The sequence below is a fragment of the Chlorocebus sabaeus genome, chromosome X (assembly GCF_047675955.1).
Source record: "Chlorocebus sabaeus isolate Y175 chromosome X, mChlSab1.0.hap1, whole genome shotgun sequence".
Taxonomy (NCBI): domain Eukaryota; kingdom Metazoa; phylum Chordata; class Mammalia; order Primates; family Cercopithecidae; genus Chlorocebus; species Chlorocebus sabaeus.
The window spans coordinates 22439657-22457254 of NC_132933.1; positions in this window are offsets into that span (position 1 = coordinate 22439657).

Here is a 17598-nt window from a genome sequence, read left to right on the forward strand (position 1 = left end):
GTGAGCCATAGGGACTCTGAGTTAGTTTAGATTTTATAAATGGAGGTGGACTCATCCCTTCTCTTGTCTGGCACTTCACTCAGGGCATTTGTATGAGGCAGCAAGCCAGCATCAGAGACAATCTATCACTATAGGAGAGAGGAACAGTGACCATGCACTTAGCCTCAGCGGCACCCAACTCCAACTGTTGTGCAATCTGGTCCTTTGCTCAGACATGTCTGCTCAATAAGTCCTTGTAGAAGTCACAGTCAGTTTTGCAACTGCATTACCTTTGCCCCAAGCATGGTTAGAGGAATCAGCAGGTGAAGATCAGCCAGGAGCTACATAATTTCTGGGGGGGTTGGTCGTTCTTTGGTTTCTCTTTCACAGCATACAAATGATGCCTTCAAACTTGAGCTCAGTTTCTTATGGTCATTTAGGAGCATATGGGTTTCTGCAATAATCTACAAGTGAAATGATGATAAACATCTTGGAAAGAGCTCTACTGGTCAAGCAGAATAGTGAGTATTGGTGACTTCTGTTGTCTCAGAAATAATGTCACAAATACTGAAAGGAGGGGGGGAAATGTCTGTGAAGATAGAATGAGTTAACATTTTTGTCCTATTGTTACCTCATTTTCAATAATTCCTTGGGCATTATTTGGAAAAGGGGGAGACAGTGATATATAATGCCATAGCATGGATTTTTTTTCTAAGAGTTTGTAGTCCTGTTTCAGTAAAGAGTTTCTCTTGGTGACACCCATTTTCTTTCTCCCTCACTTATTCATTCCTTCAATAAATATTATCAAGCACCTTTTGCAGACTAGACTTCTACTTTTTTCCCTTTGTTCCTTTTATTTCTGCATTTTTTTAACTTTCTTTCCCTACCCTCCCCTTTTCCTTCAGCATTTACATTTTCATTGTTATACCTAGAAAATGGTGATAATATTTGAGAAATTATTTAAAGTAAGAATGTAGATGAGAGGCAGGGTTGGAGAATTTTGTGGATTTGTGTGTTTTGTGTGGTATTATTTTATCCATATCATCCAGTTTTCTCTTATTTTCTCATTTAAAGCATGTCTAAAGAACTTTTAACTACTCAAGGATAATTCTCAGCTTGTGCCAGTGGAAAATTCACCCATGGTGAATTACTTCATCCTTCTCGGCATGACAGATAACTCTCAGCTTGAAGTCCTGCTATTTGGAGTCTTTCTTATTGCTTACCTCATCACTGTATTGGAGAATCTAGGCCTCGTGGTTCTGATCAGAGTCAGCCCCTGCCTCCACACCCCATGTACTTTTTCCTCTCTAATCAGTCCTTCCTTGATGTCTGTTTCTCTTCCATTACAATTCCACAGAATCTAGTAAATTTGTTTTCTGAGCTACAGTATGTTTCTTTCCTTTCCCTGTATAACTCAAATGAGCTTGTTTATAATCTTTGCCTCTGATGAATGCAATTTTTTAACGTCATGGCCTATGACCGCTCTACTGCCATCTGTCACCCACTGTTCTACCACACTACCTTGTCAAGAAGCCATTGTCTTTTATTGGTAGCAGGATGCTACCTTGGTGGGTGGGTTAAGATGGTCACTGTGACAACTTCCATCACACAACTATCATTCTGTCAACCATGTGTCCTCCCTGCCTTCTTCTGTGACATTCCCTCATTGTTGGTACTGGTTTGCTCAGATCCTTGGATCACCCCCTGATCTTGGTGGTTGGCTGTGGGGGATTCACCCTGGTCACCACCATTCTGGTGCTCCTTGTCTCCTACATGTCTACCCTCATGACTATCCTAGGAATTCCCTTAGCTTCTGGAAAACAGAAAGTCTTCTCCACCTGTGCCTCCCACTTGATTGCTGTTAGCCTGTACTATGGAACAACTATGTACACTTTCTTGCCCGCCTCTCGACATGGATCCAGGACAGGAAATCAGATTGTCTCAGTATTTTATACAGTGGTGATCCCCATGTTAAGTCCTCTCATCTATAGTTTGAGAAATGAGGAAGTGAAAGTTGCCCTATGAAAAACATTGAGACACAGTCCTTAGTCTTCCATTGAATGTCTCAAAAATGCAAAATATTCTGTGAAGGCTTGCTCATGGTTTTATTCACAGTGTTTTCCTTGCCTGCAAATGAAGTCTTGTTAAGAAAAACTGAATTACTCTAATTGTTTAAAAGTAGTTGTCTAGATAAACAGCAACATAGTAGGCGGGAATTATATAAACAAAATAATATATATTTTATGAAACAATTCTCTGATAAGAAATATTTAGGAGGGAAATATGTATGTGGGTATAAATATGTCAGTTGGGGTGGTAAGCCTGTGTGATAACCCTAGTAATGAGTTAAAATAATTCCAAGATAACAAGGTTAGGAAACCATATAATTTGACTACAAGTTATAGAAGAGAACATGGATGGCAACTGGGATGCAAATAACTTTGCTGTACCATGTATGTCCTTATATTGAGGATTAACTTAGTGCTCCAAAGACTGAATTAAGTTCAGTACATATCTGTCATAAAGATTCAGGACACTTCTAAATGTTTCTATTCCAAATGCTCTACCACCACTGCACTGTGAGGCTGTAAAATGTAAGCATATACATGAATTCTCATGTGCAATTATTGAGATTTATAGGGGTAAATCTTAAATAGGATGATAGCTAAATAATAGATTGGGCTCACTAATTAGAGTTTGCAAATCCTTTGTAAAGAACAATGAATCATTGGTTAGTAGGAACTCCAGGCCTGAATTGCAGCTATAATTTTTCTATATGCAAATTAGGAGTGGACCAGGGCCAAGTCCATTGCTATTCTTGAATAGACTTCTAACATACAATGCAAGTGTAAATAAAACCCCAATTAATTCATTAGTCCATGGCTAACTCATTCTCAGAATTTGTAAGGTTGCATGAAATTCCTGGATATTGCTATTTTGTGTAAATATATTGAGCAACAAGATATTCTTAAAACCATACAGTCCTATATATGAATAATACAAAACCTTGAGCTCTTTTATAAATGAGAAAACTAAGGCCTAAAGAAGAGAAGGTGACCAAAATCAAATAATTAGTTGGAGAGAAATAATCAAATTGGTCAAGCTGCAAGGAAAAGCAGAAAGTAGCATTTATCTATATCTAGGTTAGTGCCTAATCTGTATCTATAGCTAGGGATCTTTGAGTCCTAAGAATAGCTTTTCTTCTGCCTCTACTACTCCCAGAAACTATATAGCCTTAGTAGCCATATTCCAAAAATCCCTAAACCCTAGTGTTGAGGTTGGCAGTGCAGTTTACTTGGTAGCCATGTGAAACCCAGTTCCCTTAGAGCTTCAGATCCTTATATCCAATTACCAGTTGGAACCTGTAATTGGTAGTTTCTCAGGCACTTCAAATTTAATATATCAAAAATTGAACCCTTCTAAACCTGATGCTCTTCTTTCCTTGTCCCCTACATAAGTGAATGGCACCATCCAGTTTTTTAAGGCCTAAACCTGAGTCAACCCTTAACACTTCCTTTCCCTCCACTCGCTACATTCAGTCAACCACCAAATGTTGTCAATTCTCCCTCACAGATGCCTCCACTATCACTGGCACACTCTTTTTTTTTTTTTTTTTTTTTTTTGCCGGTATTAGCTAAATGGTCCTTTAACCCTTCTCCCTGAATTCATCCCGGATTTTGTGAAATCTACTTTCACACAACAACCACAGAGGTTTAAATGTAAATCCGACCACATCAGCCTTCTTCTACCCTCCAAACTGCTTAAAATTTCCACATCTCTCTTTGCCTATTAGATAAATTCGAAACTCGTAAATATGACATGTAAATCTCTCCATGCCCTGTTTGTCCAAGTTCTATTCATTTTTTAAATCCAAACTCAAATCCTATCTTCTTTTCTAGGTAGCTTTTCCTGACATTTCAAAGGAAAGTGAGTGTGCATATTCTGTTTTCCCATTGCACTTTGCATGCCTTTTGTAGCATTATGATGCTTGCCCTTCTAATGAAATTCTTTGTGCAATTTTCTGAAATTCTGTTTTGTCTGCCTAGATTGAAACCTTTTAAGTGGATAGAGCCATGGGTTTTTTTTTTTATTATTATTTTTATTTTTGTCTCCCACCTAGGTTCCACACAGGGCCTGGTTATCTGGTAATGGTTCAAAAAACATTAGCAGAATTGAAATTCACTCACAGCTAACCTTCCTCATTCATCCATTTTCTCTACCAGGCATGGTTATAGTTTGTTGTGTAAGGGAGGAAAGGTAGAACATCTTACCTCCTGGGATACCAGCTTCTAGTTGGTCCTCCTGGTTTGGTCCTACCAGCAGATGTTTCTTGTTGACACTGTCACTCCAAAATAAGGAATCTGCACCTCTTTTTGTTCATTGCTTTTACCTTCTAGCCCAGTACCACCCAGGTCAATCCCTAGTCTTCCCTGGATTTATTCTTTTCTCTGGTCACTGGCTCAAGGACGTGGCAGATTTTTTTCCTGGAATGAAAATGCATTTTTTCCTTTGTGAGGTTCATGATTAGAAACTCTCAGAATCAGAAGTTAGAGGTGAAAAGACCCATGGTGAGAATTTAGAATGATGGATTTTAATTTTTTAAGCATTGGACTGATTTTTTAAAAGAATTTGAAATATGGAACAAAAATTTACAAAACATGAAAGTGTAAGATGTTTGGCTGAATAAAGTATGGGGCACCCATAGCCTAGTACTCACTTCTCCATCCCCGAGGCACCTCTACAGAAACTCAAGGACAATTTGAAAACACTAGAGTAATCAAATCTGCTTTTTTTCACAAATGAGAAAACAGCATCCCCAATGAAAGGCAGCATTCTGGAGATCACTCAGTGAGTCAGTGGCAGAGGCAGATTTAGCATTCAGGTTTCCTGACTCACGACCTTAGAATACTGTCTACTACAGCCCTTTCATGTTGTGTGATGCTTAACATAGCTGGGAGGGTGAACAAAATGGGCCTTATCAGATTGAACTGCAGACACTGACTTAGTGTCTATCTCTTTGGCTAGTAAAAGTGTTCCCCACCCTCCAAACAGCCCTAGAAATACCAGAGACAACTACAACCTCATCAGCCTTCACCATTTGTATATGGGAAGTGATAGATCTCAGAGGATACCAAAATTCTTTAGTAATAGAGTATCCTTACAGGCAGGACTAGCTACAGAATTTGTAGGCCCAGTGCAAAATGTAAATGTGAAGCTCTATATTCAAAAAAACAGGAAGATGTGCTGTTAAAGGTACTCAAATATAACACTTTTTTTCTCTCTTCTGCAGTCTCTCTCTCTCAACCTGCCACGCTGTTTTTGTTATTTAATGCCACACCTGCACAGGCACAGGGATATTTGTGGAGCAAGTGCAGAACTTCATAAGTGGGCAGTGACTCTGCCCAGTGACTGGCTGCCCATGTGCATGACTCACTTGCTACTGGATTCTTCCTTACATCAGCTTCTGCACAGATAGGTGCATCGTGCTCTGTTCAGCATGGAGGAAGTGAAACTAGGTATATCCCATTCCCATGGGCAGGCTGCCCCAACCCACTGTTGTCAAGCAATCACCAAGAGTACTACAACTTCTGCGCGGTATGCACTAGGTGTCTGGATTGGAGTGGGCAATAGTCTCTGCTAGATAACCTGCCAAACGCACCACAGCACTGCTCACTTGGGGCCAGATTGCTGTTACCATGTCCAACTGTGAGATTTTGCAGGGCATGTGTGTATGACCCCAATCTTCCTTGTGCTCTGGCTCACTTCCCTTGTGTGGAGGGTTGCAGCTATTACTGGGCAGGATAGAGAATGGGAGGTTGGATGGGGTGCTGGGTACTAAGGAAGAAGCGTGTGACAGCTAAAAACCTACCCCAGGGAAGTGGAGAGGTGGTGAAAAGTGGGACTGTGTGTTATCAGATATTCCAAACTCCACGTGAATACTCGATTGTCCCATTGGATTTTGCATTTCACTTACACTAATATTCAAATTATTAAAAAATTCAAGACAGTGACATTAAACTCTAAGTGCAGAGCACTCCTAAGCTCAAGCTCTTGTACAATTGCCCTAATCACACGCTCATGAAGCCAGCCCTGCTGACAAAGAGGGGTTCTTTTATCTTTATCAGGCAGTATAGTGTAGTGGTTAGGAGTACAGGCTCTAGAAGCAGACTGCCAGACTTCGAAACCCATTTCCCTTACTTCCAAATTCTGTAATGTTAGACAAGTTACTTAACCTTTTTATCTCTCAGTTTTCTTGTTTGTAAAATAGGAATAATAAGATTACTCACTTCTTAAATTTGCTGTGAGGTTTAAATGCAATGATGCATTCACATTGGTTAGAATAGTACCCAGATATCGCACACACTTAATAACTGTTTCGTGTTATCATTTATAGCTTGCCAGATTCAACATTTTTTTAGATCTCCAATGCAGGTATCAGGTTTTATTTACTCTGGATCTGCTGCAGACCTGTGTTCCAAATGGTATTTACCCAGCTTCTACAGCGTATAACCAGACTTGGTCTCCAGTGGCCTCTCAGGCTCCAGTGGCCTCTCAGGCTTAAGGGGAACTCCACTGGATCTGTACAAACAACGTGAATTCAGTCAGGTTTCTCTGGTAGAGAGTTTTCCTTCACAGGCTCAGCGCCCATCCAAGTCAGTGTTTGGCCTCGCTATGCTAGGTCTCAAGACCACTAAATTCAGCCTCAGGGACAACACACCCATTTCTGCCGCTTGGCCAACAGGTTCTCAGGAAAGGGATATCCTATTGTCTCATAAATAGTGGTCTCTGGTCATTTGGTTACTGATAACAGCTATGTTAAGTGAATCCCTGGGGTCTCTACCTCAGTTCTGCTGCACAAGTGCCAGCCCTTAAAGGCATGGACATTCGAGGGGACTTGGAGTCAGAACAAGATTTTTAACCAGTGGAGCCTAATCCAGGCCTTTAGGGGGTAACAAGGCCTCTTGAAGTGAGAGGATGAGGGAGTGTGGGCAATGGATGAGGGAGGTGGTGGACAAGGACTCTATGAGATATGTCAGCAACTCTGTCCCTTTGGGTGTTACAAAAGGATAAATACTGACCCCTCTCTGCATCTGCTGGTGACAGTAGCAGGAGAAGTTGAGCCTTGCTTTCCAGGGAGCTCTCAGCACATCTGCAAGGCCTCCTCTGTCCCCAGCACACACTCAGGGTGGGCTCAGTCAAGCTTCCCTGGTTGGCAGGGGCGGGGGGGCTGCTCCAGCTGTTCTGGGCTGGGCATCCATCCCTGGCACTGCTCTGGGTGGTGGTGCTCAGAGCAGCATCTGGTCCTGGGTTCTCTGATGGAAGGACCCTGGCAAGACAGTCCCCAGGCTAGATCCAGGGGCCTGAGCAAATGAGCAGGTTTTGGGGAAAAGGATAGTTTGGGGGGCCCAGTGGCAGGATGCTATAACCCCAAAGGCAGGGCAGCAGAGTCAGCTGGCTGTGTGGTCCCCAGCTTCTGTCCAAGGCAAGGACATCCTAGAGGTTCCTTTGGCCTGGAGCTGGCACTTCTGTCAGCCTACTGGTATTCTTGGAGGTATCCAGTCGGCGGCCTCTGATTCAGGGAGGAATGTTCAAGATTGGCCTGGGTAGTGAATGTCCTGCTGGTCAAGCCCCCATGGGCAGGGAAAATGGCTGGTGTAAACCTGGCATCCTTGCAAGGGCCCTGGAGCTGGGAACTGGCTGAGGACTACCTCACACTGCACTAGTGAAGATCTAAGGGTAGAGTTCTGGGACCCAGGGCACTAAGCAAGAGCAGTAGGGAGAGATACCAGGCTTCTGAGGAGTAAGGAGCCATGTTGTATAATTCTGAAAACATGACTAGGATGAGATTTAGTAGAAAACAGAAATAACCAAGTCCATCAACAAACATTTTCTGCGTGCACATCGTGTGCACTGACTTATTCTTGGGTGTATAGCAGTACAGGAAAGAGAATGGGGAGGGGTTGGGAGATACCAAAGGAAGTAGGAGACATGGCCCTTTATCTTGGGGATCATAAAATAGAGGCCCCAGAAGAGAAAATGTTTAAGCACTTGAAGAAAATGCAAAATAGAAATTGGTTTTACTTGAAAAGTGATATGTAAAATGATTCTTTCAAACTCAGTAAGTTTCCACTTTCATTTTAATTTTAGAGATAGGTTCCTACTTTAAAAAGTAACCTCAATTCATAACAATAAAGGTGTTAATTTCTCTTCAGTAAGAATTGTCACCTTTTCCACACATGCTGGTTGACCTTGATAACTAATTGAATTATCTAAAATTACTTTTTCCTGACTATAAAAGAATTACACATTCATTATTGAGAAATTGGAAAATATGGAGAAGGAAGGGGAACATATAAATTGATCAATCTTGGCACCTAGAGACAATCACTGTTAGCACTTTGGTGTCCTTTTAGCCTTCCTTTTAAAATGTATTCATACGGGTGTGTGTGTGTGTAAAGGTGTTTGTAATAGAATAATAATGTAATACTGTGTTTTACCCTGCTCTTTTCATTTAAAATATACTGGGAAAAATATGCATATCAATAGGCATTTTCCCCTTGAATTGAATGATTGTGTAATACAACAATGTATGGATAAACCCTGATGACTAATTGTTAACAAAGAACTTTGAAAAGACTGATAGGAAGAACACATAGCTGATAACAGCTTCTATCAATATGCTCAAAGCAAGAATGAAATACACAATTTGGAATTTGACTGCATTTTATTAAATGCAGAAATAAAAACATAGGCTAAATGATGTTACTGGGAAGAATTGCCTTCTATGATCAAACCTCATGTAAACACAGAGACTTTAAATGAAACTTCGGTTTGAACAGATAGAAAAGAGAAATGACTGGAATTCTGAAACATTTTACCAGACATTTGTCCTCAGATTATGCAGTGGAACATGCAGACTACCTTGGCATAGGCACTGAAACCAGTCTATCTCAGCCCAGTAAGTGTCCACCCCAAGGATGGGGGTCAAGGGGAATCAGGCAAACACCCCAAATCTATAGCACAGGCTGATAGCAGTCAGGTGGGAGGTGAGGGGTAGAAGGACATGTGCGTGATCTGGAGCAGAAGGCCAAATGACAATGTTAAGAATAATGGATCCTTACGGATATGGTACAGCAGGAACTACAGGCTTCCAAGTCACAGAGGAGGATGAAAGCAGACCAACTTGACCAAAGGAGGAATATCACAGAAGAAGTGATCAGTAGTGGGAGTTGCAGAACAGATTTGTAAAGACACTGGAACTGATGACCCTTTTGGTGCTTGGAAAATAGGTTAGACAGGACCCTGGCCATGGGAACCGAAAGTAGGAGAAATCTAAGCAGGACAGAGAGGTAAATGGGGAGTGAACCTAATAAGCATGGCCATCCAGTTGCCTTACTATAGTGATAGCAAAGGAGAAGGAGCAGCCCAAAAGAAAGAGATAAAAAGAAAGGTAAATCTGAGGAGGATTATTCATCTCTAGAATGAACTTTACCATAACACTGGAATTCCCTCACATAGTTACCAAATGACAAGTAGGACAAAACTTCTAAGACACAAACTCAGGGACCTGACAGATATTCTGGCTCAATCCCCTCTTTCAAGCTGGTGAAGATTTCAGTTCCTAATACTCTGAGTTGTCACAAAATCAGAATAGGCAATTTGCAGTTATCCCAAGGGGCACAACCAATTCACATCATCTAAAATTCATTTAAAGCCATGTTTAATTAACATAACATTTAATTCTACTTTAATTACTTTTAAGAACCCACATATTGCTTCTGGGAATTAATAAAATTAGACAAAATTAGCATGTTGTAACATGAAACATGTTGGGAATCATTAGTCCAAACCATCTGGATAGATGACTGTCTCCTTTGTACTTGATTGTTGTTCATGTTGGAAACCCTAATCCTACCCACCCTCTCTTCCACCTACCTCCAGTATATATTCTCATGAGAACTGGGAGTTCTTTTGTTTGTCCAACAACGTTCACTTATCTTTAAATTCAGCCTCTGATCAAGCCAAAGGCAAGATAGTCTCAGTTTCCTCATATAAAACCTAAAGGTAATCACAGTTTCTTTCTCTCTAGGTTATTGTGGAGACTCAATAAGATTATGTATGCAATTGGTATTAATGAAAAAATTGTCATTACTAGTAGAACTTATGCATGGGGGAGATGCCGGGCAGTATGTCTTCATTTAAATAATGAAAAAAACAGATTGCAATAAGGATAATGACCACTAACAGGAGACGGCTTTGGGAGGCTTTGCAACTCCATTTTATGAAAAAGGCTAGTGGATAGTAGAATTAGAATTATTCTTAACTGAGGGGTATGATCTCCACATCCGTACTCACAAGACACAAACATCACCTATAATTCCTCACAACATCCACTGAGTGTGTGGTGTCCTGGTCTCAGGCTCCAGAAGAACCAACAAGATATCTTCAAAACCATAGAACTCATGTGAGTGGGAAAGGCTAAACAGGGGGATGCAGAACCTTGGGAATGAGATATCGCTACTTCTTTGAATGTGATTGGAAGTGATAAATGGCAAGGTGGTGGCAGATGAACATAGATTCAATTCGGGGTAAAGGAAGAGCCATCCTCTTCAAGGATCAGATATGATTTCCAATGTTCAGTGCCTAAAGTTGGGACTTTGTTATTTCTGCTTCAACAGAGAAAGCGTAATTTTGGTAGCTTTCAATCTCATTCAGTGCTTTCCTATCCTCTTCTTCTAACTCGCTTTTCCCTCATTTCCATTTTTAAAGTTTCTCATAGGGAAATATAATACAGTGGGATAAGCAGGGGCTCTGAATCTAGTCAGGCTTAATATCTAAACTACTTGAAGTTTTGGTTGCGATGAATTCATGAGCCTTCCAATCCTCTTTGTCTGTTTCCTTGTCTCTGACCTGATCCCCTAACTGCTTCTCTTTCTCATGATCCTCTTTGGTTTCTAGGTCCCTGTCATCTCCATTAAGAATCAGTTTATTAGCAAGAATGTGGAGAAACTGGAAAGTTCAATTTCCCATTGTGGAAATGCAAAATGGTATATCCACTCTATAAAACAGACAGTCCCTCAAAAGGTTAAACATGGTTAAAATGTGATCTAGCATTTCTCTTCTGGTGTATATAGCCAAGAAAAAATGGAAATATATGTCCACACAAAAATTTATATAATAATTTTCACAGAAACATTATTTACCATAGCCAAAAGTTGAAAAGAACCCAACATGTTTATCCATGTCCATCAATGAATTAATTGATAAACTCACTGTGGTACATCCATACAATGGAATATTATTCAATCATAAAAAGGAATGATGCACTGATACATGGTGCATGTATGAGTCCATTCTTGCATTGCTATATAGAACTACCTGAGACTGAGTAATTTATAAAGAAAAGATGTTTAATTCACTCACAGTTCCACAGGCTGTACAGGAAGCATGGCTCGGGAGGCCTCACGAAACTTGCAATCATAGTGGAAAGTGAAGGGGAAGCAGGCACGTCCTACACGGCAGAAGCAGGAGGAAGAGAGAGCCAAGCGGGAGGTGTTACACACCTTTAAACAACCAGATCTCATGAGAACTCATTCACTATCACAAGAACAGCAAGGAGGAAATCCACCCTCATAATCCAATTACATCCCACCAGGCCCCTCCTCCAACATTGAAGATTATAATTCAACATGAGATTTGGGCAAGGACACAAATCCAAACCATATCTAGGAATGAAGTACTGATGCATCCTGCAATATAGATGAACCCTGAAAACGCCATACCAAATGGAAAAAGCCATATAGAAAAGGCTGCATATTGTATAATTCTATACTTATGCGAAATGTCCAGAATAGGTAAATCTATAAAGACAGAAAGTAGATTAGTGCTTGCCAGGGGCTAGGGCAGGGAGAGAATTGGAAGTAACTGATTATGGATACAGGGCTTCCCTTTGTGATGGTGAAAATGTTCTAAAACTAAATTGTGGTGATGGTTGCACAGTTCAGTAAATACATTAAAAATCTATATGTTAAATGGGTGTTACGTTAAATGGGTGAAAACTATACATTAAATGGGTGTATACGTTAAATGGGTGAATTTCATGGCATGTGAATTTTGCCTCGATAAATCTATTAAGGGAAAAAGAATTGTCACATCATCACTGTTAGCAATCAATGGCAATGTGAATTGAGTCACTATGACTGGATTAATATTTAAAGTTTCCCTTAAGACTGTGGTTGGACAAACATGCCAGAAGGATGGCTACTTACACAAAATTACTTTCATGATTTTAAGCAGGAAAAAGTCTGTTAAGTTTGTTAACCAAATTGGACATCCAGATATATATGAATTCAGAGACTGCACTCCTAACTCCTTATGTTCTCACTTCTAACTTTTATATGCACAATTATCAAATAAATAATTATATTTCCTTAAAAAGCAATCTATATAATTTGCTACAAAATAGAAAATGAAAAAAAAACTCACAAAATGGGAGAAAAAACTTGAATATCATATGTCTGACAAGGCTTTTATAAATATCCAAAATATATAAAGGTATATGAGATATATTACTTCACACTCACTAGCATGGTTATAATCAAACACAATAACAAGTGTTGGCAAGGAGTTGGAGAAAACAGAACTCTCACACATTGCTGGTGAGAATGTAAAATGGTTCAACTACTTCGGGAAATAGCCTGGCTGTCCCTCAAAAAGTTCAACAGAATTTCCATGTGGACCAGCAATTCTACTCCTAGGTATGTATCTGAAATAATTCGGTACATAGATATATACATAAACTTGTTCATAAATGCTCATAGCATCATTATTCATAGTAACCAGAGAGCAAAAATGACTCAAATGTCCATCAACTGATGAATGGATAAACAAAATGTGGCACATCCATACAATGGAATATTATTTGGCAATAAAAAATGAAGTACTGCTATGTGCTACAACATGAATAAACCTTGAAATCATTATGCTAAGTAAAAGAAGCCAGACACAAAATACCACATTGTATGAATCCACTTATATGAAATGTTCAGAATAGGTAAATCCATAGAGAGAGAAGGTGTATTAGTTTTTGCCACAGGCTAGGGAAGAGATTAGGAGTGACTGCTAAAGGATATAAGATTTGGGGAAGGATGTTAAAAATATGTTAACATTGATTGTGGTAATGGTTGCACAACTCTGCTAATATACTAAAAACCGTTCACTTGTACAATGTAAACAGCCAGGTTTGATCTAAATATGTGATATTTCTCAAAAAGGCTGTTATTTAAGAAAATAATCAGTCATTCTAGCTCTGACTAGGTGTCGTTGTAAGTAGTGTCATTTTAGGAGCCATAGAATCATTCTCTGGGACTGATACTTCTAACCAGAAGGAAATAATGGAATATTTGCTTCATAGAAGCAAGTTCTACCCCTAAACAAGCTCTCTCTGCTTCTTAAGTGATACAAGGTAAAATTCTAAATTATGTTTAAATACCACATTCATGTAAGAAAACATTTTAAAATGGTAGTAAACAGTCAGACTCCACATCTTGAGTGGAGTGGCAAGGATTTGTGAACATGTTTTCAATCCACCTCCTCAAATATTTTTTGTTTAATGACTGCATGATATTTCATAGTATAAATGCACAATAATTGAATCAGTCTCCTATTGATGGACACTTAGGTTATAGTCCATCTTTTGCTACTGCAACAATATGCAATAAATATCCTTTTCTATAAGTATTTTAAAATATGTGTAGGTATATCTGTAGTATAAATTCATCAAACTGGAGTTGCTTGACCAAATAAAATGTGATTTCAGAGAGTTTACACCTCCATCAACAATATATGAGGGTATTTTTTCATATTTTTTATATTATCATAAATTAATATATTATGAAATCTCTTAATCTTAACATTTGGAGTATTTAAAGACATGTTCAGTGTTCTGTGAACTGTTGCTCATTTTCTTTTGCCCATTGTTTTAATAGGCTGTTGGTCATTTTTCTTACTGACTGCTAGGGACTTTCCATATGTTAAGAAACTTAGTCTGTGTAATAGGCGTTGCAGATATTCCTCCCTGCCAAAGTTTTATATTTTAAACGTTGATTATAGTAGAGTTTCTTTTTCTATGAAGAAGTCTTCAAAGTTTTCGAAGAAGAAATTTTTGTTTATTGATTTTATGTATTGTTTTTCTGTTGTCAACTCTATTGACTTCTGCTCTTACCTTTATTATTTCCATCTTTATGCTTGCTTTGGATTTATTTTGCTCTTCTTTTTCTTGTTTCTTGAGGTGGGAGTTTAAATTATTGATTGGAGGCTATTTCCTTTTGGCTAAAATAAAAAAATTACTGCTGTAAATTTCCTGTTTATCACTGCATTAGCTGCATCCCCAAAATTTTGATATGCTGTATTTTCATTTCATTTAGTTCAGTGCATTTATTTACTTCCCTCGAGGCTTTCTTTTGGCTGATGAATTACTTAGAAAGATGTTGTTTAGTTTCCAATCTGTTTCAAAAATTTTCTCTTATTTCTTCCGTATTCCACTGTGGTAAGAGAGCATATACTGTATGATTTCAATTTTAAAAAATTTGTTGATATTTGTTTTGTGGTCCAGGAGACGGTCTATCTTGGTGAATGTTCCATGAGTGCTTGAAAATAATGTGTATTCTGCTGTTGTTAGGTGGAATACTCTATAAATGTCAATTAGATGAAATTGATAGTACTGTTCAGATCATCTATATTTTTACTGATTTTCTGCCTGCTTGCTCTATCAATTACTGGCAGGGGTGGTGAAATCTCCAGATATAATTGTGGACCTGACTATTTCTCCTTTCTATTCTATAGTTTTTGTTGCACATATTTTGTATCTCTGTTCTCCAACTTTGGTGTATATAGACGTAATATTGTTACATTTTTCTTGTGAATTGACTCTTTTATCATTATGTAATGTATGGTAATTATGGTAATTTTCTTTGCTCTGAGGCTATATTAACATAGCTTCTCCTGATTTCTTTGGTTAATCTTTGCATGGCTTAATATTTTCTGTCCTTTTGCTTGCAACCTACATACTTCTTACAAGAGAAGTGAGTGTCTTTTAAACAGCATGTAATTGAGGATTTTTTAAAAAACCACTAGTACTTTGGGAGGCTGAGGAAGGTGGATAACTCGAGGCTAGGAGTTCGAGACCAGCTTGCCCAACATGGTGAAACCCCACCTCTACTAAAAACTAAAGAAAAAAAAATTAACCAGGTGTGGTGGCATGTGCCTGTAATCCCAGCTGCTCAGGAGACTGAGGCAGGAGAATCACTTGAACCCAGGAGGCAGAGGTTGCAGTGAGCTGAGACCAGGCCACCGCACTCCAGCCTGGGTGACAGAGTGCGACTCCATCTCAAATAAAATAAAATAAAAATGCACTAGCAAAACTCTTTTAATTGGTGTATCTTTACCATTTATGTTGAATGTAATTATTGCTTTCGTAGGGCGTAATTACGCTATTTTACTGTTGGTTTTCTGTTTGTTCTCTGTGTGTTTTGTTTCTCTATTTTCTTTTTCCTGACTTCCTTTGTGTTTATTTAAGTTTTTACTCTTTTTTTAGAATTCAATTTTTATTTATCTGTAGTATTTTTATCACTTCTTGGCCTTTTGGCTAAGATCAATTGTGGTATCTATAGTGTTTCTGAGTGTATCTCTTTGTATATCTTCCTCCCTAGTTGCATTAGTTATTACATTATATACACATAACTTACGTAATTATACTTGTGCCAGTATTTTACCTGTTCAAGTGATGTATAGAAAATTTACCTCTCTTCACATATTTTTATCCTCCTCCATATAATATTTTTATCCTCCTCCATATAATATATAATTGTATTGTTTTCTCCAGCACAAACACATTAGAGAGTGTTCAATTGTATTTATCCATATATTCCCTCTTTTTGTTCTTCCTTCCTGATATTCCAAGATGTTAAAAAATCATTTCTATTCTTTTTAGAGAACTTCTTTAGCCATTCTTTAGGGTAGGTCTGGAAAAAAAAAAAAAAAAAACAACAAAACTCTTAGATTTTCTTCATTTGAGAACGTATTGATTTCTCTTTCTTTCTTGAAGGATGTTTTTACTATATATAGATTATTGAGTTGACATTTCTTTTCTTTCAGCACTTGAAAAATATTGTGCCACTTTCTTGCACCTTCCATGGTTTCTAATGAAGAACTCCCTTTGGTTCTAATTGGTATTCCCCTATAGCTAATGTGTCATTTTTCTCTAGTGGCTTTTTAACTTTTTTCTTTGACTTTAGTTTTCTGAAGTTTAATTATGATGTGCACCTTTGAATTTATCTTGTTTCGGGTTTGCTCAACTTCTTGAATCTGTTGGTTCGTATCTTCTGCCACATTTGGGAAATTCTTTTAAAATTTTTATTATATATTTTATAATTTAAAGAAAGTGATGGGGTCTCACTATGTTGATTAGGCTCATCTCAAACTCCAGGCCTCAAATGATCCTCCTGCAAAGTCTCCCAATTTGCTGGAATTACAGGTATCAGCCACTACACTGGGTCCAAATTTGGGAAATTCTTGGCCATTATATATTCAATCTTTTTCATTTTTACCTAAAACTTCAAACTTTTTAAGTTTTCCCCACTTTTCTAAGATTCTAATTATCAGAATGCTAGTTTTTTTTTTTTTTTTTTTTATAGTGCTGTATGTCCCTGGACTCTTCATTTTTCCCCTGTTATTCAAAGAGAGTAATTTCTATTGCTCTACATTCAAGTTTAATGATTTCTTCCTCAGTCCTGTCTATTCTGCTGCTGAGCCCATTAATTATTCTTTTTTAAAAAATCAGTTACTGTATTGTTCAGTTCTAATATTTCCATGAGTTGTTTCTTATATCTTTAATTTTTGCTGAGAGTTTGTATTCCTTTGATGAGACTTCCCACTTTTTTATTTGTTTCAAGTGTGCTTGTAATTTTCTGTTGAAACATTATTATAATGCATGACGATAAGTCCCTATAAGATAATTATATATCTGTCAGCATTGGGTTGTTATCTGTTGATTTGATTGTCTTACTTTTTGCAAGTTGAGATTTTTCTAGTTCTTGGTATAATTTTTTTGTTGAAATCTGGATATTTCAGTTGTTATGATAGTCTTGATTTTATTTAAATTTTATGTTTTAACTGACTTCCTCTGACATCTGCTAGGTTAGGGTGGAAGTTCAGGTTTTCATTTGGCCTCTATTGACACAGGGTAGTATGTAGAAGAGATCCTCCTTACTGCTCCCTATGTGGCCAATATTATCATTATGTCTCATTACTGCCAACTGTGGTGGAAGTTCCTACTTCCCACTGGCCTATGACATCACCCTGACAAGGATGTCAGGGCACCTTGTTTTAGTGTGGGGAAGGTGCAAGTCTAAATTCTTCATTTGGCCTTTGCTGGCAGGAGTGGGAATGGGTCAAACATTTTCTGTGGTGTGTGGCCAGAGAGTGCTTATTGTCTAAAAGTTTTCTGTTTTAGCTAGAGAGAATAGGCTTTTCTTATCACTTCTTGTTTTGGTAGTGCCCTTTGATGATTTTATATTTACATTGTCTTTGTTACCTGGATTGGAAATAAGAAGCAAAAAG